This window comes from Carettochelys insculpta, chromosome 26, assembly GCF_033958435.1.
Source record: "Carettochelys insculpta isolate YL-2023 chromosome 26, ASM3395843v1, whole genome shotgun sequence".
Classification (NCBI taxonomy): domain Eukaryota; kingdom Metazoa; phylum Chordata; order Testudines; family Carettochelyidae; genus Carettochelys; species Carettochelys insculpta.
This window is the reverse complement of record NC_134162.1, coordinates 15,753,292-15,779,870: the sequence shown is the minus strand read 5'-3', so window position 1 is coordinate 15,779,870 and position 26,579 is coordinate 15,753,292. Positions and strand designations below refer to the sequence as shown.

Here is a 26,579-nt window from a genome sequence, read left to right as displayed (position 1 = left end):
GGCCCCTGGATGAGCAATTCAGCATCAAGTACTTTTGCCAATCACAGACTGTCATACTGCCCTCCTTTCCAGGTACCAATAAATCATTAAACTGCAGTCTTATCATCAAAAGGTGATAATATACCAAAGCCATTGCCTATAGCAGCACTGACTGCTTGGAGAACCTTTGCTTATTGAAGAGTAACAGAGAGAGAGCCATGCTAGTCTATATACTATCAAATCAAAAAAGAAGTCCAGTAGCACTTTAAAGACTCTTTAAAGTGCTACTGGACTGGATTTTTTTTTGTTTTGCTTATTGAACACGGCACAGGAATTCCCATTCACACGCTCTGTAGCGGGTACTAAAAACTGCTCACGTGCTGATGATTCTACCTTGGACCTCAGTGCCTTTCTGGACACTTTCAAATCCTGATTCAACCCTGTGTCATTTTCAGATGCTTTGAAATGGAAAGGAAACACTGCTTTTCATTCTAAAGTTTCCCAGCACCTTTATGAACTGCACAGAATGATCACTCACCTGCATCTGAACTGCATCTTCCTTTGGCTTAGGGCATGGCAGCCATTCTGGAACGCGATTGCTTGGAATGAACAATGAGTTCTTCATTCAGCAGCAGCAGAGTAAAACGTCAGTGAATGGGACAGTAACCTTCAATGGTGAAACAGTGGTATCTTCATTTGCTCCTGCACGGGTCGTCTTGTGCTTTCCCAAAATCTGAATGGAAGTTGCAATACTTTGTTAATTCTATTCCAGGCAATATGGCTGCTACAGACTGGGAACTTGACAGTTAGGGGCAACAACACTTCTGTAACTTATTTTGAATGAACAAACAAACAAGCAAACGGGAGGAGGGATAGCTCAATGGTTTGAGCACTGGCCTATTAAACCCAGGGTTGTAAGCTCAGTCCTCAAGAGGTCCATTTAGGGGCCTGGGGCAAATACATTTAGAAAAATAAAATCTGTCAGGGATGGTGCTTGGGCCTGCCAAGAGGGCAGGAGACTGGATTCAATGACCTCCTGAGGTCCCTTTTCAGTTCTACAAGATATATATCTCCATTCATTTATATTTAAACAAACAGAAGAAAAAGGCAGATTTGGCAACACATTTTGCAAATTCACATTGGTTTTGCTGAATGGCTCATTTCAAGAGCAATCCAAAATCTCAATGTTTAATTTTGACACTTTCAAAACATTTTTATTTTTCAGTTTGAAATTACAGCTTGCACCTCCCTCCTCCAACACTATTGGGATCTGACAGGTCCCAAATAAGGGAATTTGCTAGATGTAGGAAGGTCCCCTTCCTTTGGCCCTTCTCACTGGCTGTGTCCTCTCCGCTGGAACCCCCTAACTGAAATCCACACACCTCCTGCCCCAGCAGCTCCCTCACCTCTGCCATGCCCCAGACTCTGGCCCTAACCCTGGATGTGGCTAGGCCCCCAGGCACAGCCCTGGCCCTGAGAATACCAGCTCCAACCACAGCCAGGCTGCCAATACGTCCCCAGCCCCAGGGACACTAGCATCAGCTCCAGCACTGGCCCCAGAGATGCCTGCTCTAACCGGGCTAACCAGTGTATGCCCAGCCCCAATGCTGGGTCCAGTCAGGCTGCCAGCACTACCCCCGGCCCGATTGCTGACGCAGCCCCAGCCCCAGGGGCACTGGCCCTGGGGACACAAGCCCTGCTGGGGCCTCTTGTTGCTGGGCTTCCACCTGGAAGGGCTCCCAGGCATCAGCCTTCCTCCTAATAGCCTCCCACCCCTGGGCTCTCTGCCCATTAACACCCATAGTACAGCTGGAACACGGATGTTGCTGAACCAGGGGACCCCAGTTTGGGAGGTGCAACCTGTACTTTGTTTCAAACTTTCATTTTTAAAAAACTTCAAAAAACTGAAAGTTTAACTTGACCCAAAGTGATTTTGAAAAGCTTTGGTGACCCATTTATGGTCCAACACAAAAAGACTCTCACTAACTTTTAAAAGCTGCCAACTAACTGACAAATCCGTTACCTGCACAGCTTAAACGTCACCACCAAGCCTGGCTGGCAATTATATGTCAGATCCTCTGGTAGATGAGCCCATACTGATGGTTATGGCTATGCTACTGAGATGTACTCTTCTTGGCATTACTCAAACACTGGTTCATGCAAAGGACATAAGCAACACACTTACATATTTACACACCTTTTTATACTGTAGAGCTGCCAACTGTGCTGCAGCCAACCTTGCTGAAAACAAAGTGTTAAAATCCTGCTTGCTGCTCTGCATCACAAGCCTGCGGGTCAGGCTGAAAGGAACTGCTTGGATAAGGTGGGATGTCATAGCAAAAGCTGGAAAAAATAAAAGAAATAGCAAATACTTCAGCTGGAGGATGGGAATAAGCTGTTGTTTTAGAGGGTCTTCTCATCCAACAGAGCTGAGCACCTTCCTGCAATGCACTAAGTATTTCCTACACCTTAGATTTAACGTTCAGCACTTTGCAGGCCCTGCTGTTACAGCTGCCCCTTTAAAAGATGACACCCACATGGGAGGGAGCTTAGCTGAACTGTTTTTGGAGGCCGTGGTGCTAGGAGGTAATTTCAAGCCAGTGCTTATTTGAAGACAGCTTTCATGCTTAGCTGCTTAAAGACCTATCAAGACAAAAGTTAAACAGGCCATTAAGGAGCACTCCAGTGGATTAATGTCAGGCTGTCTCCCTTACCTTGTAGGATTTCAAAATTCCTTTGAAGTTTGTGAATTAGAAAATCACTTTCCAAGCCACATAACTTTGAGCCTTAGACCTTTCCTAGCAGCTCATTAGTGGAGGAACAGCTGACTAATCCATTAGGATTTAATGAGGTTAACTCGCATGCACAGTTCTGTATGGGTGCTGTAGGTAGTATTTCAGTGACTAACATGAAAAACAACAACAAACAGGTCGCTGCAGAGACCAGTCAGAGGAGGGACCAACTGTCTAGTTTCTGGAGAAGATGCTCTTTTCCCCATAGGACATTTATAGGGATTCAGATTTTCCACATTAGTTATTAACGACATTTCCATGGAACTCCTCAAGTCAATAGCAGTCTGCATTTCATTTCAAGACGTTCTTTTTTTATTTATACACCCCCATATGTAGTTCATATCCTCACTGATCAGGGAACCACCTCTCTCCCACCACATACCAGTGGGACAGCGGAAGCATCTTCTCTGACAGCCCACAGCTTTCAACATATGGGACCACGTGGTACAGCACAGGGCCCTTGACTCCAGAACTTGTTTCTTGCTCTTAGTCCATCAGAGCCCAAACTGACTGGCTTTCAAAGAGGGTGAGAGACCGGCCTGTTTACTCAGGCATTACCCATGGGAAGACAGCATAACAAGGATACTGCTAATACTGAGCTATTTCAGTTCCAGAGACTGTTTAATATGACATTGGTAATGAGCTATATTTATTGCTTTAAACATCTGCAGATGTACTGAGTTTGTTAGAAGTAAACGAACAAACAATAGGCCTTAGAAAACAATCCACACTGCTTTGTGGGTACAGGCAGACTATCCAGGACTTACAGGAGAGAAGTTGCAGGGCATTTCCCAGTTGGATATTGTAGGTTTCTGTATGTTCCTTCCAAGTGCTGACAGCACTCCCTCCCTCCTGCCCCCTCCCATTCCCACAAGTCATGAGACTGTTGCTTTCTAATGTGCAGGCAAAGGTAGGTGGAAGAGAATGGACAGCCAGAGATCTGTCAGCATTCTTACGTATTTATTAAGTTACTGCTTCATGTGCTAGAGACTGTACAATGAACTTAATTTGATATTTACAGTAGAAGCTGAAGTCGCCCATAACAAATGGGTATATAAATTCATTAGGCTGGTATTACGCTGATCAAAACGTGGGCTGCCCAATTATTTTTGGCAGCTAAATGTATTTAACAGCTGAGTCATGTCAAATGCTGCCTGATGCCACCAATCAGGTTCTGAGAGTCAGCTGAATGGTGCATTTTTAAATGAAAGCAGTAACTCCCAAGTAGGAGAAAGAACGCAGGACCAGAACATAACAGCCCATCAGGGAGTGGAGGTTTTGTTTTAGGGGAAGGTGTTGGTCTGGCTTCGAAGAAGCAAGCCAGCTGCACTTACAATGTGAGCCTGTAGAACTGAATACCTATCCTGACCACCTCCCTTATGAAGGCATGTTAGAAGGACACCCACCATTTGATTGCCTCCAGGTGCCAAAGTGTAACCATTACATTGTAGGCTCCCTTAGCTCCTGCACATCCGGAAGACTGTCTGCCTCTGCCTGGGTCCTCCAAGCCAGGCTCTTTGGTCAAGTCACATACAGATTTAAAGATTAATCCCCTTCCAAAGGTACTTAAAATGTCCAGCACAAATACTCAGACTAATTCTTCTCTCTTCTCTGTCTCCATTTGTGGCTCTTTCTGGGCTGCTGCCCAGCCCCCTGGCCCTTGTAGGCCCTATCACCAGTCCCTTCCACAAAAGGAGCAGTTTGTGGTCTGCGTTCTGAACCAAGAGCCCCAGAACTGACTTCCTGGATGCCTGACTCCATGTGACAGGGCCTCACCTGTCTCCGTTCTCCAGCCAGCTCTCCAGCTATGGGCCATCCTTGCTGTTCTCTCTCCATGTTACCTCAGGCACCTTATAAGGCCCGGGGGGACACAGCTCATTTCCTAGCTCTGCCCCAACCAACCAACCAGAGGAGTGTGGCGCATGCCTCTCGTCAGGGTAGAGAACAGCCAGGTATGCTAGCAGAGCTGTGCTGGGAAGGGAACAGTGCTTGAAGGAAATAGCTGGTCAGCTCAGACCTAGCTCACAAAGGTGCATAGAATGCTGATGGCAGGGTGGCCAAATGCCAAGCAGTCTGGAGGGAAGATTCATTCACTGTAACTGGTGTTTGAAGCAAAAAGAGAGAATGCTTTTTAGTCAGGCACAAAATGAAAACAAAAAGGAAAAACATTATTGGAGACGCTAGTACAAGTAAGGTTCTTAGCTGTGCCAGTCTCTGACAGCACCTGCTCCATTGCTCTTTCAACCAAGAGATTTCAGCCCGTTCACAATGTGGCTTCGTGGCCAATTTTCCACAGGTGAGGAAAAAGTATGCAGCCCAGCTGCCCTCTGTAACTGATGTATAATCAGTACTCAGCCATGTCTCCAGAGCTGGAGATGCCATGTAAAATAAAGCGTGTGTGAAGATGAAAAGTTCCTGCAAGCAACCCCCAAACTCTCCCGCACCTCTGCATGACCAAACAAAGCAGCATGGACAGTGTTCAGATGTCCTCTCTTTCTACACCACAGAGTTTCTCTGGAGCCATGGCTGTAGTGAGCCCTTTGGGCTGAGACAGGGTGGTGGCCATCTTTATTTCAGAAGACCTGCAATTGTTCCCATTTATTCCAAGGTTTTAGTCTCAGCTGCAGCCTGAAGCCTTAACCATGGACCTGTGAGCATGGTGCCAAAACCCGAAGTGTCCACGCAGCTTTTGGAACGAATGACGGTTGTTCCAGTGTTGCTGGAGAAGGACCAGCCTAGCGTGGAGTGCAGCAGACTGCAACTTTGCTGCAAGCCTTTTCCCCACATCCTAAATTGCACGAATCTCCCCAGAATCCTGTAGAAGTTGCTACCTTAAGCTTCCCAATGGAAGTTTCTTGGTTAATCAAAACTGTTTAGTTAAAGCCATTACAAGTTCGTTAGTCCCTTCTAACAAATCTAGATCCAATTAATTGACCAATCACATTAAGTGAACACTAAGGCCGAATACTGCCCAGCTTGGCTTGCAGTGACACAGCCAGCCAGAAGGTTCAGGCACAGATACTGTACTACCAGTTCAGCCCTTATGTCACAACTGCAGAGCATGCTCTGGCTTCTGTCAGAGTCATTGGAGGGAGGGAGGCTCATGCTGAGCACCTCTGAAAACCCAGCTCCAAGAGTCCATCCATCCATAGGCACCTAAACAAAAGCCTGTTTAAGTGCTTAGCACCCAAGTGAGTGGAATTTGCTGGGTGCTCACATGCAAGGATGGATTAGCACTTTCAGAGCCTAATCCTGGACACTCATTTAAGAGCAGCATCTCGGTCAGGGTGTTTAGGGTTCTCAGAACTTCTCTTGTGATGCATTAACATCTCATCTTTTCAGGCATTTTGGTAATAATCAAGGGGGGGGGGGGAAAAAGACGAAAAACCTTGTTTCCCTCAAGTTGGGATTTAAAAAAAAAAACAAAAACAGAAACAAAAACAAAAAAAAACAACCCAGCTGGAATAATTACCTCCATATACTGCCTTCCTATTCATAAACAGGGCTTTTCAGAAACTTATTTCACATTCACTTAGTTGGGGTCCGAACAGGACACCAGACATGTACATGCAAACAATTTCCCAGGCCCCTACAAACTGCCCTCTATTGGCACATGCTATTGAGAAACAGCTTTGGACTACCTCACCCCAAGAATCGCTCCGATTTTGACTCTCCCCATATAAGGACGTTGTTCTCAGTGAGGTCCCATTCAATGTTAATAACCTTTGCTGGTGATCATATGGAGAGAGATAAAGGTGGAGAAGGAGAGGCAGAAGGTAAGTTGGAAGTGCTGTCAGAATGAAGGAGCATTTGCAGCACTATATACCTCTAATTTAGCCTAGAGAGGACGTCCAGTTCCTGGAAACTCCTATACATGCAAAGACTGGGATGAGAGGAATGGCCTTTACATTCCTGCAAGGGGCAGGGAGGTGAGAATGCTACTTAGATGCTGGCAGTTAGTGGGACTGCATGCACTCAGGCCTCAGCCCAGCACTTCAAGGAGGAACAGCAAAGATGTCAAGTCGTCATATCAAGCCAAAAGCAGAAGAATGGTGGGCAAAGGACAAGGAGAAGTGGAATGGCTTATCAGGGAGGAAAGCAACAAGGTCCTGTGACTTGAAACATATTTTCATGGTCACCTAGGATTTGGACCTCGGATGTTTCTGATACAACCTACACCGGAAATCTTCAGAAGACAGCATCAAATTCAACATAACGTGGCTGCCAGAGTCCTCGGAAATTTAAAGGTATAGTACCAGGAAGCAAAAAGGCATTAGAGTTCTATTGCAAAATGTACCCTCATGCAAAGGAAAGTCCAGTTCATGGACCATTGCTCACCTGCTCAGAACACCATCTGCTCAATAAGGTCCCCTCTGAGGAGATGCTGACAAACTGAATAAGAACCAAAGCACCGTTGCCCATTACCCTGTGCTCGGATGATGTTGCATCTGTGTCGCCTGGATCTTGGGCATATTCTTGTAGCTGCATAGCATGTTAATAGTTTTCACTGACACTCCTTGTGCATGGACAACTTTTTTTTCTCTCTCAACTATGCCACGTCACCTGTCCCTTGCTCCTGACTAGAACTTGACACTGGGGAACAAGAAAACCACAGTGAGCTTTAAATTGTGGAGCTCTTTGGCTCAACTGGAAGGTGCAGAGCCTACACAGAATGAGCTGTACATCATCCTCATGAGGATACTGTCACAGCCAGCAAGGGAAAGAGTGCTCAGAGTCCACACGGATCTCTGTTGTACACCTAAAATTCCCCCCAACACATTCAGATAAACTAACCTTGTGTGGCTACAATTTAAAAAGTTACAACCTGCTACTGTAACTGAACCCTGAGAAATATGCCACAAGGCACAGCCTGCATCCCAATTCCAGGCCAGTGGCCCAGGATCCTGCATCAGAGATTCATGAATTTTCAGTATCAGCCTCTAATGCGCCGTGGTTGTCATTCAGTGCCAGCTGAGTGCACTGATCTGCTAAAATGTTACTCCCTCCTGTTCACTTGCACGACAGCTCAGCACTGCATTGCCCCTCCTCCTCCTCTCTTTCTGGGGCTGCTATGGTCACAGACTGAGATGACAGACTGCCTCAGGGTGACACTGTAACGGACTCACCAGAGGAAGCCTTGGCTTATGAGTCCACCCAGAGGGCCTTCCGTACTCAGGCATCAGACAATGGGAACCCTGGGGCTGCCGTCAGAGCTGGTTGGGTCACTCACCTGGGACACAGGAGAGCCAGATTCATACCTTGCAGCACACAGATACCCAGGCCTGAAAATGTGCAAACACCAAACCAAACTGTGATCCGGCTGCAGCATCGCAATCGTTGCCCCAGAGCTGCCTGGCTGCCAGGAGCTCGTGACTTACCAGGCTCCCATGCCAAACGCACCATCTACTTTTTAGATCTTTGGCTCCTTTAACACAGGTGGTGAAAAATTCAGCTGCATCTGCTCTGAATTCTGGGATTGCTTGGAAGGACTAAGGACTTAGCTTGCAGCAGTGGATGCTCCTCAGCTGAGCCAGTGACTATCCCCAGGCTTGTCCAGGGCTATGATGCCCCAGCTGACAACTGCAGTGCCAGGCCTCTCCTCTCACCTGGCTCATGTTTACTCTGGGTCTGGCAGTCTCTCACTCCAGTCTTTTCCCCACTTGCCTTCTCTAGGCAGCACAGAAGGATTAGGTGCCGGGAGCTCAGAGCGAGGAACATGAGGGGGCTGCTCTCTGGCTACTCCTGGGAAGTATGCAGAGTGCATCACAACTGGGCTGAATATTATTTCCTCTGCTCTATGGCTGCTTCATGATTAAATGCCCATAAATATTTATGATTTATTACAGCTGCTTTGGAAGAGATCTGCATGAGATGGCTCATATATCACAGTAGCACTGAAAGAAAATAAAACTATGCAGAAACTATGCTTTGCTGTTGCTTATTTATAGCTCTCTCCTATACCTCATGCCAACCAAAAGACAGCAGTGATGGCTGCGAAGGGCAAGCTGGGCAGCAGCAGCAGCAATATTCCCCCACCTTTCCTTTTACTTCTCTTCTTCACTGAAAAATTCTTTTAATCGGAGATTAATCTTCCTGGGCCTCAGTTCTCCACTGATGCAATGGGGACCATTATCCTTCCTTTTGTTCTTCTTATCTGTCTTGTCTATCACCAGCTTCTCATGTCCTTGGATGTTACATACAACCTAAGACAGCAGGTCCAGGTTGCTCTTGGGCCAACTAACCACTTTAGGAAATAAATCAGACAGGTCACAAGACCTCTAGGGATGTAATAGTTAAGTAATTATGTAAAAAACAGTTCAGTAAAAAACTCTGCACTTTGTCTAACAATAGCCAACATCCTCTTTGTGCCAGACTTGCAGAAGGAAGAGGGCCTTTAAAAACAGAATTTAAAACTCCATGCTGGTAGCAGCTCCCTCATGTAAATAAGCCAGCATGCACTGCCAGATGGGAACTGTTTAGGTAATGAACATTCTCAAGTTCAAGCTGGCCTCTATGGAGCTCTTGCATGCAGTGATGAAATGAAATGAAAGGGGTTTAAAAACTTGGGGAACACACACTCTGACAGTGTCCTCTTAAAGTTCTTCCATTTCTGGAGTATAACTCTTCTCTTGGGCTGGGGATAAGGTATAACAGCCCCCATAAAGTACAATGATGGGTATTCTACAGATACAGACTCTGGCAATCTCTGAAATATTCAGCACCTTAGAGACACAAATAGCCAAAGCTTATTAGCACCCAGTGCCAGTGGAATACAAGACTGAGACATGCACACAACCCATCCAGCACTTACTGGCGAGCTGGGAACAGGAGGCAACTACCCAGCAAGAACAGTTTGTGTGCCACCTGCTGCCAGCCTGACTCAGATCCACAAAAGCAGAACATACCAAGCTAAAGCGCCGCTTCATGCGACACTCCTTTGTGCTAGCCAGTGTGGGTGATCTTTATGCACCACTAGCCAATGTATTCCATTGCTGCATAATTCAGGCCTTTTTAGCAAAGAATAAAACTTCCATGGCTAATGCGCAGGTGTTTATTAACGTGGAGACTTTCAGAACGACCTTGGATTTGCAGAGAGCTTTTGAGGAAGAGCCAAAATATTTCCTCTGTAAGCAGCTTAGGAAGTCTCGTCACTCCACTTTGAGCGGATGCTAGTTCCATTAGGTCACAAGCACCAAGTTGCCTTCTGGGAGGCAGAAGTGCTGCACATGCATCTTCGTGCTCTTCGATGAATTTGAAGCATTGTGAAAACAAGGGGCTGGGTTTGGGGAGAGGGGCCTGCATTTTTCAGTGAAGTGAGACATTCCTCTCTCTGATGGAGAAAGCCACTAAGCAGAGTTGGGTGACATAAGAGCGTTCATTCCTATGTCGCCTGGATGGCACGAGAAGCAGATTTGTCATGCTCTCTGTGTGACTGTTTATGATGTCAGTGTATGTGTGTGAAACAGGAAAACAAAGCGCAGTTAACTCCCAAGAGACCTTGAGGGTGGCACGTATTCACAGATGGGCAAATAAGAATGGACACACGACTTCCTGCATCCAATGGAAAGGGCCTACATCACAGCCATCTCTCACCTTGCCTTGATTCCAGGGGCTGAGCCAGAAATCCCCTGCCAGGCAAATAAATCGCTCTCGAAGATTATCTGTTATGATATCTCCAGATCTGAGGAAGTGGGTCTGCCCCATGAAAGCTCATCACCTAATAAGTTAGTTTGTTAATCTTTAAAGTGATACATGACTGTTTGCTTGTTTTGTTAGAATACAGACTAACACGGCCACCTCTCTGTTGTTACAATGAGAAAGTTCTGAGTCTGAGATACTGAGACAGAAAACTTATGCTGCAGCAAAAGTCCATTTCTGGAGTTGATGGCCAGGACAGACAAGAGCTTTAGGAGAAATCTGGGGGAGTCTTGAAAGGTCATGGCCTGAAAACTGTTCTGCTTTTGTTGCTATGGTCCAGTAGTTCTCTGCAGTGCTCTCCTGGATACTGTGCTGTAGGCCAAATGCTGCTCCTCCAAGGGAGTGAGTAAGATGCAGCTCCACGGGAGCTACAGTTTGGGAGTGGTGTCCACCCCATGAAGATGCCAGGGCATGAGGGCCCAGGGAAAGGCTACACTTGACCAACAGGTCACTACTGATGGTGGCTTGGGAAATCCTCAGGCTGGTGCCAGAAGGAACATTTGTGTCATTGGATAAAAGAACACAGAGCCACAAGGCTGTGAAGCAACCTAGTCATCCCAGGTAGACACCAGAAGGAGCAAACCCAATGATCTGGAGGCAGAGATGGGGTTGCTGCTGGTGTGGGCCACACAGAGACACTGATTCTGAACCTGGAGACAATAAGAAATCCATTCCCAAAGCCAGAAACCTGATCTCCAGCTTCTTGAACAGGTTGGAGACTAGTTGTGCTCATGGGGTAGCCTGTCAAGACACCTTGACCGAGTTACAGCCCTGTAATGAATCTTCCCATAGACCTTATCAGAGAGACTCCAACAATGGAGTTTGCAGAACTCGGCAATTGCACGGCTGCGCAACTGTTTCCTACAGGACTCAATTTAGGCACATCAGACGACAGGATCCTAGCCTCCTTTAAGAGCGCTACTGTCATTGCCTCAGCAAGCCTAAGTGTTAGGAATTAAAAATAATATTATAAATCCCTTCAATTAATTGGATTCATAAATACTTGGCTGGCAGACATAATGGGTTGTCTATATTATATATATATATATATATATATATATATATATATATATATATATAATGTTATTGATTAAATAATAAGTTAACTTTTATCTGTAAATTAAAAAACCTTATTGAAATGAAGGCTGATTAGAAGGCAAATTTCTTTGCTCTAATTACCTTAATTACCGACTTTTAATGGCAAGTAGCTGCAGAAATAAAAACATGTAAATGGCATCTTAGCTGCACCTGCTAACATTTCTCCAGTTTGATGGGGGTGATTCATGTCCTGATTTCTGCTGAAAGAGGAGGGATAATGCATATGAATGGAGGCAGACCGAGTACAAATGTGTGTGGAGGCCTCATGTGAAGTCTATGACAGGACCACTGGGAGAATCCGCTTTCAGATGCCACCCCCCTACAAAGGGGGGAAATGCTATGCCAGCAGCATTCACAAAGCCAGGGTGGGTGTGGGTCCCATGCAGAAAGAACTGCAAAAGGAAGCATAACTGGTATAGGTGTGTCTGCCAAGAACATTTTCCCTGTAGGTGCTTCGATTATACATCCCTGTGGCAGGAGCCTCCTTTTTGTTTGTTTAGGCATCTGTGCAGCCCTTAGTGCACTAGGGTTAGAGCCATGACGAGGACTTGTAGATTTAACAGTGAAATGAGTGATGAAGAGGTGAGTGGCAGTGAGAGACCAAGCTCTAAACTCTCCACCCATACACAACCTCACCGCATTCAGGCAGGGCTATTGCACTCAGAGCCTTGGATCATCTTCTGCCCAACACACTCCAGTCTTGCCTAGGACTCAGGCTGGTGACTCCTCTGTCTCTCTCATGCCCTGATGGATGGCAGAGAATTCAGCATCTTGGAAAGGTGTTTTTTTCAGCATTCAGAGGTCCAGACCTGGGGAGTTTGCTGCTAGGGAACAGTGGCAGTCAAGTGGGAGTGACTTGGGAAGCAGTTAACAGGCTGTTCCATTAGTGTCTTCTTCTGTTTTCCACTGGGCATCCTGGTGATGGTCTAATATATGTACCCATCTGTGGGCTCAGTTTTGATCATGGGTGACTCCAGTAGCAGCAGGGAGAGAATAGTAGGTGTCCCTCCATAACCAACTTCCTCGCCAGCCCCTGCACTTGGAGGTTTCTGCAAAAGTAGGGCAGGTGCGGAAGAGGGAAAGGCTGAGGGACCGATGCTCTTGTGTTCCTCTCTTTGGCGGAACTCACACAGGTTTGCCATATTATTCACCATTCAAGCTGGTTCAAAGTGGATTTTCCACCCTGTGAAAAATATGTGAAGCTTTTAAAAAAAATCCTAAATTCAGATGAACTCCCCCAGATTTTGAAAACTTTGACAAAATGAAGTTCCAGAAAATGTCTTCTTCTGGACCAATCAATCTGTTTTGATAATTACTAAACACTGCTTTTATTTCGTAAACAAACATTTCAAAACAGGCTGAAAAATCAAAACAATTAGGTGTAAAAATTCTGAAGTGATATAGACATTCTTTCCAATTCTTCTCCTAAACTAAATTTTGTCACCCACCATACCCTGTTCCCAAAATCATCTCTTTTTGTTCAGTTTTCTGTTTTGACAGAAATTTTCGGATCAGCTCCATTCACTGTCTGCTGCAAAAGCAGCCTGTGGCCTTGTCTACCTACCTTCTTGTCTGTTCGTGTGCTACAGTAACTGAGCATTGATGCAGGTGGGGCTAAGTCATTAAGTTTGAAGCCACCCTTAAACATGACCAAGTGCTAATGAGATCAGGAATTTTGGTTCAGGCCCATTTTAGCAAAGCATGGGCAGACCTCTGTCTCCTCAAAAGGTGTTGAGACCCCTCACTGAGGTCTTAAGGTGCTTAGTGTCTTGTAGGATTGAGCCCACATAGGACATGCCCAATGAGACCATGTAGAGTGTGTGTGGGGGCAGGGGAGAGCAGGGGCAGAATTCTGCACCTGCCCAAGGCTTTTCCCCCTAAAATCATCAATCAGCACCTCACACAGGAGCTGCAGATGGAAAATTCCTGCAAGAGACTGGGACTGAGCCCTTTGCTGCTACCCCACAGAGCAGGTTCCCCATTACCTTCAGCGCTCCAGCCTGACAACATCCTCCCCAGACCCTGTGCCTTTATCCAAGCAACTCTGCCAGAGAGCAGCAACGTTCCAGTTTCTCTGTCTAAGAAGGATGAGCTTTCACTTGCCCCTGTGACAGGATCAGCTGGGCTCAACATTTTAACATAATTAGCCAATTAATTCATCATCTCAGCCTGGCTGGCTGGTGCTCTGGCACAGACACTACAGCCTGCCTGGTAGAAATGAGGCCCTGTGCCCTTTTGGCAGCAGAGAGGAGAACTGTTGTCTTGCTTGAGAATTAATCACAGACAGAACGGTCTCCCTGCCCTGATGCTGCATGCCTCCATTGGGCCCCGCCAGCCTTGTGACTGTGTCCTGAGCAACAAGCCACTTTTCCTGCCCTGCTTGCTAGGAGCTATCACAAGCTGGCTCTTCTAATTTGCCTCGGCTGGTGATCTGCCATACACGTCATCTAATGTAGCGCTCCCGCCATCCTCATTCCATCTCTGGGGGCTGCATCTGGGGTTTGGGACAGAGTAAGATGGAGAAAAACATACACTGAGGCAGACAGATCTATTTGGACTACGAAGAAGGTTGACTAACTTAACGGATTCCTGGAAATAAATAATCCTCCATTTTGGTTCAATTCTAACGCACAGAGGAGAGCAAGGGATTCTCTTCCAGCAAAGGCCCCACAGCAGCATTTCCCTGGATGTTCCTGGTTTTCTTGGTGTTGTCTGGTACCCTATCCCAGGGTAGTATACAGAACTGTCCCTCTGCCATATTGGACTCCCAGGCACAGCTAGGCAGCCCATGTTATGCCAGTGGTATTTTAACTTGTCAGGCAGAGAAAATATAAAAATAATTCACCTGAGCCTGCTGCTGCCCCTTTGGCAAGGCAGGACTGGCCTTACATTGGGGTAAGTCTTGGCTGATTGGTGGAATGTTGGCTTGGGTTTTTCGTTTTTTTTTTTTTTTGTTTTTTTTAAATAACTGCTAATGAAAGCATAAGGCTGAGGATGAGAGCTAGAGCCAAACAGTGCCTGCAGATGCCGCTGGAGCATCCCTTGCACAGCTCTTCCAATGCTCCACAGTCCTCGCATGCAGCTCCTCCTGCTACCCAGTCCTGGCCCTCCCCATAAGCTCTCTCCACACACCTCAGTCCTTACAGCTCAACTCTGCTGCCCACTCTGCAGGGTCACCTCATGCCTGTCCTGTTCCATCTACTGCCATGTGCAATAAATCAATTTCCTTTTTCAAGTTGCACAGCAGCACAGATTGAGGGGGAGGGTGTACCTCCGAGTGCTGGGACGAGGCCCTTGTAAGATTAGAATTAAAGCAGGGCTGCTTTCCATGAGTCATGGTCTCCAAGTGACCCTGGGAAAGGCTAGAGGTCATTTTCAAAAAGGCTTAAGTGAGGTAGGAGCACAAATCCCATGCCCACCTTTAAACTGACACTCATGGAACATTTGGATTGATGTCCTAGGCCCACTGGTGCCATCTGTAGGCCCCCTTGCCTGGCTCCACAGAAGCCATTAGCTAACATGGGCTCAGAACAGCACACACTACTATGGCTACGGCTATCGCCACCAGCCCCGACGCCAGTGCCAAATAAGCCCGAACAGAGAAGCAACGCTGTCGTCAACTCCACCAGATGAGCGGGGCAGAGAAAGAGCCTGCTGCCTGCCACGTGGAAAGGGCTAAGCCTCCAGACTTCACACAAAGTGCTATCAAATGAACCAAGCCACCACAGAGACATGGTCTCTCTCTCACGCTCTCCTTTCAGGTCCTGTCACCTCTGGCAGGGAAGTCCCCAGACGGTAGCACAACCCAAGTTCACAGGGTGCCTTTAAAGCCTGAGCCCTGGCAAAAAATGGGGCTGGTAATTCCCCATCCGCGGCAACAGTGGAAGCGCTCGTGTAGGCCAGCTGCAGTGCAATGCGGTAATCGCCCTTCCACAGCACTGTGTTAAATATGTCTGAGCCCCTTCTTCTCAAGGGCTCCCTGCAGGGAGCTGCTCCCAGTCCAATGCTTGTGGTGAATTCTGGCTCCCATTAGACGCTGAACAGAGGGGAAAAAAGGTCATAAGAAATAAACATCCAGGCAGCCTGGATGGCCCCCTGCAACAGCTATCGGAAAAGTCGCATTTGAGGACAAGAAGTTCTCTCGACTTGAAATGGAACTCCGTGCTCTAGAAGTTCTTGGGGCGTAACTAGGAGTTAAAGGGACCTTACCTTTCACCCATTCCTGCTTTCCCAGTCTGCCACTTGACTAATCCGTGCAAGGGGTTAGTAGTCCCAAGCCAGTACTGACTGTTGGTTTGGCATTCCTGCCTACTGCCATGCCCCAAGGTCTATTTTTGCACTGCAGCTTGATCAGAATTGAGTGCAGGCCATGTCTTTCCGTTTCCGAAGCTGAGCTTTCGCTACGTCAGACAGGAGACACACTCACAAGACATGAATAGCCCCGCTGGCTGCATGCTGAAGAGCCAGAAACCTCCATGTCTCTGAGCAGGACTTAATGACAACTGGACATGTATGGTCCAGAATGAAAAGTACTGTCATGGGCATTAAAGATCCCCAGGTGGTGTAATGCAATGCAGCTCCATTCAAGTAGCTCATTGGTACCATGAAAATCAATGGACAGGGCACATGACTGACACAACCCATTTCCCTAACGGGCTCCTGGAAGCTGGTTCCTTTCTAGCTAGCTTATCAATAGCAGATCTCATAAGAAGCTGTTTGGAACCAAGCTTTACAGAACAAGGCCAGAGGTAAGAACTCAGACAAAGCAGCACAGCAATGGAGAGCTGCCCAATACATTTAAAGTTAAGAGTGTACAGGGGTGAATCCTGCAGAAAATGCACACGTCTGCGTGCACACATGTGGGTGTGGAAGAAATATCAAAAGGAAAAAGGTGTGTCAGGTCTGTGTGCAGAGACTGATGTCAGCAGGGAAGAACATGTCTCCCCAAATCATGTTACAATAACCACACCTGAAGATGGCAGCAGCACCATGGCTGCTGTAATAATGGCATACTCCCTGAAGGTGCTGGAGTGCGACAGTCACAAGTTACATAGCCTGCAGAAGAGCTGGTCCAAAAGCAGAGGAGCAGGCCAGGTTCAGCAGCTGCAGGCTCCTAGCGCAATCTGGTGTGGCACAGCACAGCGCATGGTAAGGGACCAGCCTGCTGGGTGTCTTGGCCAGCTCTGTGGGAGTGGATCCAAAGCGCTCTCGGCTGGTACAGCTTTGCTGGTTTTCTCTGAGGAGAACAGGCCCAGGGTTGAGCCTGAAGCCAGCTCTGCGAGCACTGAGAAAACAAAGCAGCCGCCAACAGCCAAATGGCTGTAGCCGCATACGGCCTTCCTAGTGCCAGCTGGAAGCTTAGGTTTTGCTCGTGTGCCTGGCGGGAGGAGCAGCAGCAGCAAAGACTCACAGCCAGAGAAAAGCGGCTCCCACTCCAACGGCTATGCTGCCTCTGGACGGAGTCTTGCTTCCATCTCTGCCCACTGCTCCATGGTGCACACAGGATACCAATTCACTACTGGCAGGACAAGCTGGGCCAGCTGCACCACTGAAGTCTGCCCTCCCTGACCCAGGCAACCAGCTCTGCTCAAGTGCCAGATCCCCGTCTATGTGCCTGCACCAGACCAAACCTGTGGTCATCTTGTAGCCAGAGGTGCAGATAAAATAATAAAATGCAGGAGAGCATGAAGCTGATAGGAAAGGTTATGTGTGCTGAAGAAATTAACTGTACAGCAATCAGAGCTCCCCACACTGTTGAGTTCTCCATGCCCCTTCTGTACAGGATGCTTCCTGCACTACATCTCTGGCGAGGTGAGGGGTTTGGGATACTGGTCAGCAACGTTACTTCACCACCTCATCCCCTGGAAAGCTCTGCTGCCTGCAGTGTGCCCCATGCCATGGGGGGCACACAGCACACCAGGGACAAATGCTGCTCTGTCCAATGCAAACTGCCTGCTCCATTCGATGTTTTAAGCTATTTTACCCCTGTGAGGGGAAAAACTCGCCCTCCTACACACCCCATTCCAAACAAACAATCAGCCTCGGTCATCGTCCATAATGACGAAGCGTGGCTTTCCACTGCCACTTCCCTGATGGGGTGACAACAGGCACCAATCACAACACGTTCATCTCCGCAGTGTGCTCCAGGGTAATAAAGCAGTGCAGATGCTTTCACAGTTACATCTGGCTGATAAAAGGTTTATGGCCCCGCTCTATATTCATCAATCTCTGACAGATTTTCTAGCTGGTAACACGATTGCCCTGAAACTGTTTTGGGGATTCTCATTTTTCAGTCAGAACAATGATGCAGATATTTGATGTCAATTACATTCTATAGACATCTGGACAAGTGTGCCCTTCACCTTTACTCTGCATTTAGCAAGACTAGAATAAGCAACTTCTAGGCCCAGGAATATAGAACAATTCATTCCCACTGCACCTGATAAAGCCATTAATATTTCAGACGCTTTCTTACAAATGCAACTAGAGCACAGATTTGTGGCGGTCTGGCAGCTGGGACTTTCTGCTTACTAAGCGTTATAATTTCTCAACAGCACAAGAAATAGTAACTGGAATAAAGACCCTCCCTGTTTATGGTTCATTTTCTCTAGACAGCGGGAGAGCTGCAAAAATGAACCCCATTATGTTTCATGCTACACAAGTGCTTTCAGCAATTCCCTCCTAAGGAAAAAGCTTCATTTCTGCAAACAGATGCTACCAAGCAGTCCGAGAGGAAAGCTTGAGGGGCCCAGGAAAAGTGACATATACAAACATTGGATAGGCATGTAGCATACAGGGCTGCTTGCAGACGAACTAAGTGTAGAAATGAGAACTTCACATGCCCCAATGTCTCCAGCTCAGAGTACACCAAGAGCAAGCCAGCCATTGCTATTACTATTCTGTAACTGCATTGCTGTATAACTAGCTACTTTTTCCATGGGAAGGCAGCTCAGCCCTTCTAAAGATATGTTACACGTGGAGCTGGGTGTGTGATTCCCAGCTCCAGGAGACATATCTGCACTCTGACCAACCTCGCTTGCAAAATCTGTCACCATGACAGGCCAAGGATGTAGCAGCCCTGACCACGTACCTAATTAGATTAATTTTCAGATTATCCAAGCTATTATGTACCTAGTGCTGGGGTGGCTTGCCCTGCCTATTGCCACCTCCCTAGATTGATCAGAGTGATCGCAGACTTGTCTACTCTAGGCAGGAATCACATGTCCAGCTCCCAGTGCAGACGCCGCAAGGTGCTCTGATTACCTTCTTGACAGGAGTGGCAGCCTGCTTGCTAGGAAGGGGACCTACCACTGCTCACGATACTAAGCAACCGTCCCATGAGAAAAAGCAAAAAAGCATGCAGAGGCCCTGTCTCCATCATGTAATGCAGTACTTTCCAGAACTATTCCCCAGTGCCACCCCTGCAGGCACTTTACCATGCTCCTTGGTGGTAGGGAAACATCCCACAGGCCCAATGTAGTCATGAAACCCAACAGCCTGGGGTGGCAGCTGCTCATGCTCTTTCTGCTATAGTATAGAGAGAAGCTGCCACTGGCCTAGCCCTCTGGCATGCCTGGGCCCTCAGCATGCAAAGATTTACGCACATGCTTTATTTTATGGCAACAAGGAAGGGTAGGTGGATGTGTAGCCTATGCAGGACTAGGGGCTTAGTTAACAAAATCTCTGCTGACTTACGACAGTCACAGCCAGATGGTGGTTTTTTGTTTTTTTTTTGCACAATGTATATGGACTTAAATCTCCATGTGCTGATGAATGCTCAGGAATCAGGTTACAACATAAAAGTGATTTACCAAAATGCTCTGGGTCAGACTTCTCCCCTACAAAGCAGGTCTGTACAGGAAGGATGCAGCATGAAAGAGAAGTTACTCACCTGTAGTAACTATGGTTCTTCGAGATGTGTCCCCGTGGGTGCTCCACAATAAGTGTCTGGCTCACCTGGCGCTGCAGATCGGAAAACTTCCAGCAGTTTCTCCTGGATCACGCATGCGCCGGCGCGCCCTGCCCCCCTGCGCGCCCCCGGCCGTGTGCGCGATCCAGTCCCCGCCAGTTCCTTGACCAACCGACTCGGCTGCTCCTGAAGAACACTAGACAGATCCAAAGCGGGGAGGATGGGTGGGTGGTGGAGCACCCACAGGGACACATCTCAAAGAACCATCGTTACTACAGGTGAGTAACTTCTTTCTTCTTCGAGTGGTCCCCGTGGGTGCTCCACAATAGGTGACTACCCAGCAGTAATCCAAGTAAGGAGGTGGGTAATCAGTTGATGTGCAGTTTGCCCCCAAGAGGACTGCTGTCAACAGACGGGTATCCTCTTCGAATACCCGAGGCAGGGCATAACGCTCGCCAAAGGTGTCGTAGGAAGACCAGGTCGCCGCTCTACAGATGTCTTTAGGTGCGATGCCCTTGAAGAAGGCTGTTGACGACGCCACCGCCCTGGTGGAGTGAGCCCTAGGTGGGGCCAGCAAAGGAGCAGTTTGAAGCTCGTAACACATTTTTATACAGGACACAATGTGCTTAGAGATTCTGTGTGAAGAGACCTTCTTTTGACCTGGGGGAGAGAGAGAGAGATTAGGAGCCTGTCCATATTCCGGAAGGACTTAGTTCTGTCTACGCAAAAAGCCAACGCCCTCCCCACATCCAGGAGATGCAGGCGTGCCTCCGTGCTGGAGCTGTGAGGCTTCGGGTAAAAAGAGGGTAAAACTATTGGCTCGTTAAGATTGGACTCCGAAGAGACTTTTGGAACAAAGGCTGGGTGCAGCCTTAAGGTTACCGCCTCCTTTGAGAATACTGTGCAGTGCGGCGTTGCCATCACCACCGCGAGCTCACTCACCCTGTGGGCTAATGTAGTAGCAAGGAGAAAGGTTGGTTTTTTTAATCATAAGGAGACATATGGGAACTGTGGCTAATGGTTCAAAAGGTGGACCCGATAGTGTGCTGAGCACCAAGTCCAAATTCCACAATGGTGGAAGCTGTTTCCGAGGGGGGTACAGGTTTACCAGCCCCTTCTAGAACCTGGTAACAATAGGATGGGCGAATACCATGGACCCTTCCTCTGTATGCCGAAAGGCTGATATAGCGGCGAGGTGGACCTTTAGCGAGGACAGAGAAAACCCGCCTCTCTTGAGGTCCAATAAGTATTCTAGTATTACAGGTATAGGAACATCAAGGGGAGCTAACTGCTTGGAGGAACACCAGGCTGTTAATTGAGTCCATTTCTGCTTGTAAGTCCTCCTGGTGGAGGTCTTCCGGCTACGTTCCAGGACTACTTGTAATCCCTCCGTACACGTGCTCCTTAAAGAGCTGAGCCATGGATTAGCCATGCTTGTAGGTGCAGACCCTGAAGGTGCAGGTGCACTAAGGACCCCTGAGCCTGCGTGAGTAAGTCCGGTGCCACTGGTAGAGGGAGCGGTGGGCAGTCCGACATGCGCAAAAGCAAGGGAAGCCATTGCTGCCGATCCCAAGTGGGACTATGAGTATCACGCGAGCTCTCTCCCTTCTGGCTTTGTGCAAGACCTTGTGGCAAACAGATCGATCTGGGGAAACCCCCCCCATGTACCAAAAATGCGCCGTAGCAGATCGGAGAGGATCTGCCATTAGTGCGTGATTGCAAAGCACCTGCTCAGCTGATCTGCTTTCATGGTGTGAGCGCCCAGCAAGTATGAGGCTTTCAATGTTATGTTGTTGGCGATGCACCAATTCTACGATTGGACTGCTTCCATGCATAGGGCACAGGATCGTGCTCCTCCTTATCAACTGATGTAAAACATAGTGGAGATATTGTCGGTATTGAATCCCAACTACTTTGCCACGTAGGTAATCTGGAAAATGTTTGCAGGCATTGAACACTGCTCTGAGCTCCGGCATGGTTATGTGCAGTGTCTGTTCCGCAGGGGACCATAGCCCTTGCATTACCTTGTTGCCGATGTGCGCTCCCCATCCCATGTGGGAGGCGTCGGTAGTAAGAAAAAAATAGAAATTTGTGGTTGGTGAAAAGGCACCCCCACTAGCAGATTCTCGGGGTTTTCCCACCACGCCAGCGATCTGAGCATCTCTGTTGTGGGCAACACCACCCTGTGGACAGTGTGGGATGCCGGTTTCTAAACGCTCACCAGCCAATGCTACAGGCTTGACATGTGCAACCTGGCATTCTGTACCACAAACGTTGCTGCCGCCGTATGGCCCAGCAGCTGTAGGCACGTTAAGACCAGCACCGTGGGGCTGTATGTAATGACTTGAACCAGCGAACTGATTGCGTGGAAGTGGGTGTCGGGTAGGTACACCCTTGCTGTGATAGAGTTTATGCGTGCCCCTATGAACTCTATATCTTGTGTGGGTTCGGTCTTTGACTTTGCAGGGTTGATGACTAGGCCCAGCGAAGAAACGTGTCCACTGTGACGCGTATCATGCGTGAGACCTCTGCCTTCGAGGCCCCTTTTAGCAGGCAGTCGCCCAGATATGGGAAAAATCAACACCCCCTGTCTGTGCAGGTAGGCTGACGCCACTGCCAGGGTTTTGGTAAAGACTCTGGGGGCCCGAGGAGAGGCCAAAACGGAAGAACCCTGTGCTGGAAGCGCTCCTGGCCGACCGTGAAGCGGAGGAAGCGTCTGTGTGCCGGGTGGATTGTTATATGAAAGTAAGCATCTCGTAAAATCGAGTGCTGCAACCCAGTCTCCATCGTCCAGTGCCGTGAGTATCAAGGCAACTGTGATCATCCGAAACCGTTGCTTACGCAAGTAACTGTTGAGGCCCCGAAGATCTAAGATGGCCTCCAGTGTCCTGTTTTGTTCTCTGGTAGGAAGTAGTGTGAATAAAAACCTTCCCCTGGAATGATTCCGGCACTCTTTCCACCGCCCTTATGAACATAAGGTGAGTCACCTTCTGCTTGAGCCTCGCCTGGTGGCAGCGTCCCTGAGGTGAGGCCTGGTGGGAGGCTTCGTCGGTGGAAGCGACTGGGAGGGGATCGCGTAACCCGTGGCTATGATCTCCAGCACCCATATGTCTGTGGTGATCTTTTGCCATTGGGAGTGGAATGGTCTGAGGCGATGATGGAACATGAAATGAGAGTGGAATTGAGCAAGGGTATTGATAGTGCAGCCCCCGACCTACCCATCAAACTTGTTGCCTTTAGGCCTGACTTGAGGGCGTACGGCTTTGTGAAGAACGTCGCCTAGGAGTTCTGTACTGTTGCTGCTATTGATAGCGCCCTTGGTCGTAGCCCCATTGATATTGAGCACGCTGTGGTTGTAAGCGTAGCATCTTTGCTGAGGGTAAAAGTTTTCCCTCCTGTATGGGGGAGTATAAATGCCCGAGGTTCTAAGTGTAGCGCTCGAGTCCTTACTGGGGTGAGGGACTGAGTCGGTTGAGTCCGCAAATAGCTTCTGTGTATCAAAGGGAAGGTCCATGATCTTCGCCTGTAGGTCCCTCGAGATACCCGACATCTGGGGCCAGGATTCTCTACGCATGACCACTGCTGTAGCTGTTGAATGTGCCGCCGTGTCCACCACATCCAGGGCAATCTGGACTCCCGTCTGCGATGCTGCATAGCCCTCTTGAAAAAATTGCCTTTAACACCGGCTTTTTATGTTCTGGAAGTGAATCCATGAGGGGAGTAAGCCTAGAGTAATTATCAAAATTATGGTTTGCTAGGTGTGCCCATAATTTGCCACTCTCAATAGCAGGATAGGAGAGGAATATACCTTCCTGCCAAACAGCTCTAACTTCTTAGCATCTTTGTCCGATCCCCCGATTTGTACTGAGAAGCCTTTGACCTCTGCTGGGACGACCCGACCATCAAAGAATTTGGTTGTGGGTGACTGAAGAGGAACTCCATGCCCTTTGCCGGGATGAAGTATTTCTTATCCGCTCTCTTGTTCGTAGGCGGAACAGAGGCCGGAGTCTGCCATGTAGTAGTGACTGACTCCAGAATGGCTTCATCCACCGGAATAGCAGTTTTGGATGAAGCCGGGGGTCTCAAATTTTCCAGGAGTTTGTGATGTTTCTCCCGCACCTCTGCCATTTGAATGTCTTGCGTGAAAGCCACCCTTCTAAACAGCTCCTGAAACTGTTCAAAGTCATCCGCGGGAGAGACGTCCCTGGGGGCCATGGCCTCATCTGGGGAGGATGAGGAGGAACCACTAAGGTAAACCTGCCTCGAACCCTCAGGTTCCTGCGGTCGATGATACACTTGCTCACCGGAGGATCGTGAAGAAAAGTCTCGGGGTTCTAAAATTAACTCCCCTTTCGACAACTGTGTTTCCGTCCCAGATCGGGAGTGCCCACGGGGGTATTGAGCGGCCGGGGGGGGGGGGGAACCTGCCCCTGGGTGTAGGCCTGTGGTTTGTCTGTGTCCAGCCTGATAAGGATGACCATGGCAGCACGGGCAAGGGTCCGGGGATGGAGACCTAGACCACTCGCGGGGTGCGTACCCCCGATGTCTGGGAGAGCGAGACCTCCGCAACGACACAGAGGTGAAACTGGCTTGTGATAGTACTCCAGAGGATCCACTCCCAGAAATGGGGAAGGTGGCCCAAGCCATGGTGACATTGGTTGGAGGAACAGAGAAGGAGTTTTTTTTCCCTCTGCGCCCCCCCCCCCCCCCCCAGATGGGCCCGTGGAGACACAGGCCTTCGGTGCGGCGTGTGTATCACAGGGGGAGGGCTTGGTGCTAACAGCAGTGCAGCCCTGTCCAGAGATGGACTGCGGTGCCGGGTTTTTGATGTTGCCTTGCCCCTCCGCTGCGGGGCTGGCACTGCTCCCTTCTGTGCCAGGGATCTCGGCCCCACACGGGTATCCCCCTCCCGGGCCTGCAGGCTCCATGCCTGGCATCCCTGCACTGCTGGTGCCATGGGGGTCTATGCCACCTGTGGCAGTGCCGCCGGTTCTGGAGCTTGCCTGGCTCACGCTCTAGGCGCTGCGCGTGCCGGCTGTTGAACAATTGGAGGCTCAGCCTCTGCCATGTGCGCTGCCGCGCTTCCGCTTGCCTGAGTACGCGGGTGGTGGCTGCGTGCTCCGCTTGTCCTGCTCGCTGCAAATGCACGGCAAGGATCAAGCCAGGGAGAGTTTCCTTTGTTTCTGCGCTGAGGGGATGAGAGAGAAACTGCCATCTTCTTATGCAACCCAGAGGGCCCTTCTGGGCAAGGCTTCTCCGGCAAGGGCGGCTGGAGAGCCTTATCAACAAGAGCATTTTATGCCTCATCGCTCTGTCCTTCCTGGCCCTGGCTGTAAGCTTAGCACAGTGAGAACGCGTCTGGGTAAAGAGAAGTTACTCACCGTAGTAACGATGGTTCTTCGAGATGTGTCCCTGTGGGTGCTCCACGATAGGTGATCTTTCCAGCAGTTTCTGCTGGACCGCGCATGCGCCAGCACGCGCCGCTCCCTTGTGCGCTCCCGGCAACGTGCGCGATCCGGTCCCCGCCAGCTCCTTGACCAAGCGCCTCGGATGCTCCTGAAAAATACTCAGAGATCCTAAGCGGGGAGGATGGGCAGGTGGTGGAGCACCCACGGGGACACATCTCAAAGAACCATCGTTACTACGTTGAGTAACTTCTCTTTCTTCCTCAAGTGTCCCCATGGGTGCTCCACGTTAGGTGACTACCCAGCAGTAACCCAAGATAGGAGATGGGTAATCGGTTTATGTGCAGCTTGTCCCCCAGAGGACCGCTGTCGAGAGACGGGTATCCTCTTGCAATACCCTGTGAAGGGAATAATGCTTGGCAAAGGTGTCATAGGATGACCAGGTCGCCTCTCTGCAAATGTCTTTTAGCGCAATGCCCTTGAAAAAGGCTGTTGATGCCGCCACCGCCCTAGTGGAGTGAGCCCTAGGCGGGGCCAGCAAAGGAGTCTAAGTTCGGAGCACGTTTTTATGCAGGATACGATGTGCTTTGAGATTCTCTGCGAAGAGAGACCTTCTCCTTTGATTTGGGAGCGAGAGAGACTAGGAGTCTATCAGTTTTCCAGAAGGACTTAGTCCTGTCTATATAGAAAGCCAGCGCCCTCCTCACGTCCAGGAGGTGTAGGCGCGCCTTTGTTGGAGTTATGAGGCTTTGGATAAAATGAGGGTAAAACTATAGGTTCGTTAATATGAAACTCTGAAGAAACTTTGGGAACAAAGGCTGGATGCAGCTGTAAGGTTACCGCCTCCTTGGAAATTAATGTGCACGGTGGCGTTGACAGGACTGCCGCAAGCTCGCTCACCCTGCGAGCTGACGCGATTGCAAGAAGGAAGGTCGTCTTTATCGTAAGGAGACGGAAGGAAACCGTGGCTAAGGATTCAAACGGTGGTCCTGTTAGCGCATTAAGCACCAGGTCCAAGCTCCACGAAGGTGGAAGTGGTTTCCGAGGGGGGTATAGGTTTACCAGCCTTTTGAGGAACCTGGTAACCATGGGATGGGCAAACACCGTGCGCCCTTCCTCTTCATGTCTGAAAGCCGATATAGCGGCAAGGTGGACCTTCAACGAGGATAGGGAGAGTCCGCCTCTCGAGGTCCAGTAAATACTCTAGTATTACAGGTATAGGCGCAGCAAGGGGAGCTAATTGCTTGGTAGAACACCATGCAGTGAATCGAGTGCGTTTCTGTTTGCAAGTCTTCCTGGTGGAAGTCCTCCTGCTACTTTCTCGGACTTGTTGCACTCCCTCAGTACACGTGCTCTCTAGGGAGCTGAGCCATGGATTAACCATGCTTGCAGTCGCAGGCCTCGGGGGTGTGGAGGCACTATGGACCCCTGGGCTTGCATGAGCAGAGCCGGCTCCACCGGGAGGGGCATCGGTCCGACAGGCGCAGGAGTAAGGGGAACCATTGCCGTCGATCCCACGTTGGGACTACTAGGATCATTCGGGCTCTCTCTCTCCTGGCTTTCTGCAAGACTTTGTGGATAAGCACTGTGGGAGGAAATGCGTAGAGCAGGGGGCCCCTGCACGAGATCGCGAATGCATCCCCCAGGGACCCCCGTCCCAGTCCTGCCCTGGAGCAGTATTGTGGGCACTTCTTGTGT

The 26,579-nt window shown here is 49.1% G+C and overlaps 1 protein-coding gene across 15 annotated transcripts in view; it reads right to left on the bottom strand.

The window, feature by feature from the left end:
* LRIG2 (leucine rich repeats and immunoglobulin like domains 2) overlaps positions 1 to 26,579 on the bottom strand; it is a 161,566-nt gene that overhangs the window by 15,283 nt on the left and 119,704 nt on the right. For 11 of the 15 annotated variants that reach the window (XM_074977335.1, XM_074977336.1, XM_074977340.1 and 8 more), the window contains exons 23-26: positions 7,898 to 8,001; positions 7,110 to 7,364; positions 2,177 to 2,322; positions 518 to 712 (exon numbers count right to left, since the gene is read on the bottom strand). The gene's annotated coding sequence lies outside the window, so the exon portion shown is untranslated. The remainder of the gene's footprint in view (positions 1 to 517; positions 713 to 2,176; positions 2,323 to 7,109; positions 7,365 to 7,897; positions 8,002 to 26,579) is intronic. The other 4 variants (XM_074977343.1, XM_074977341.1, XM_074977342.1 and 1 more) reach the window with 2 other exon arrangements.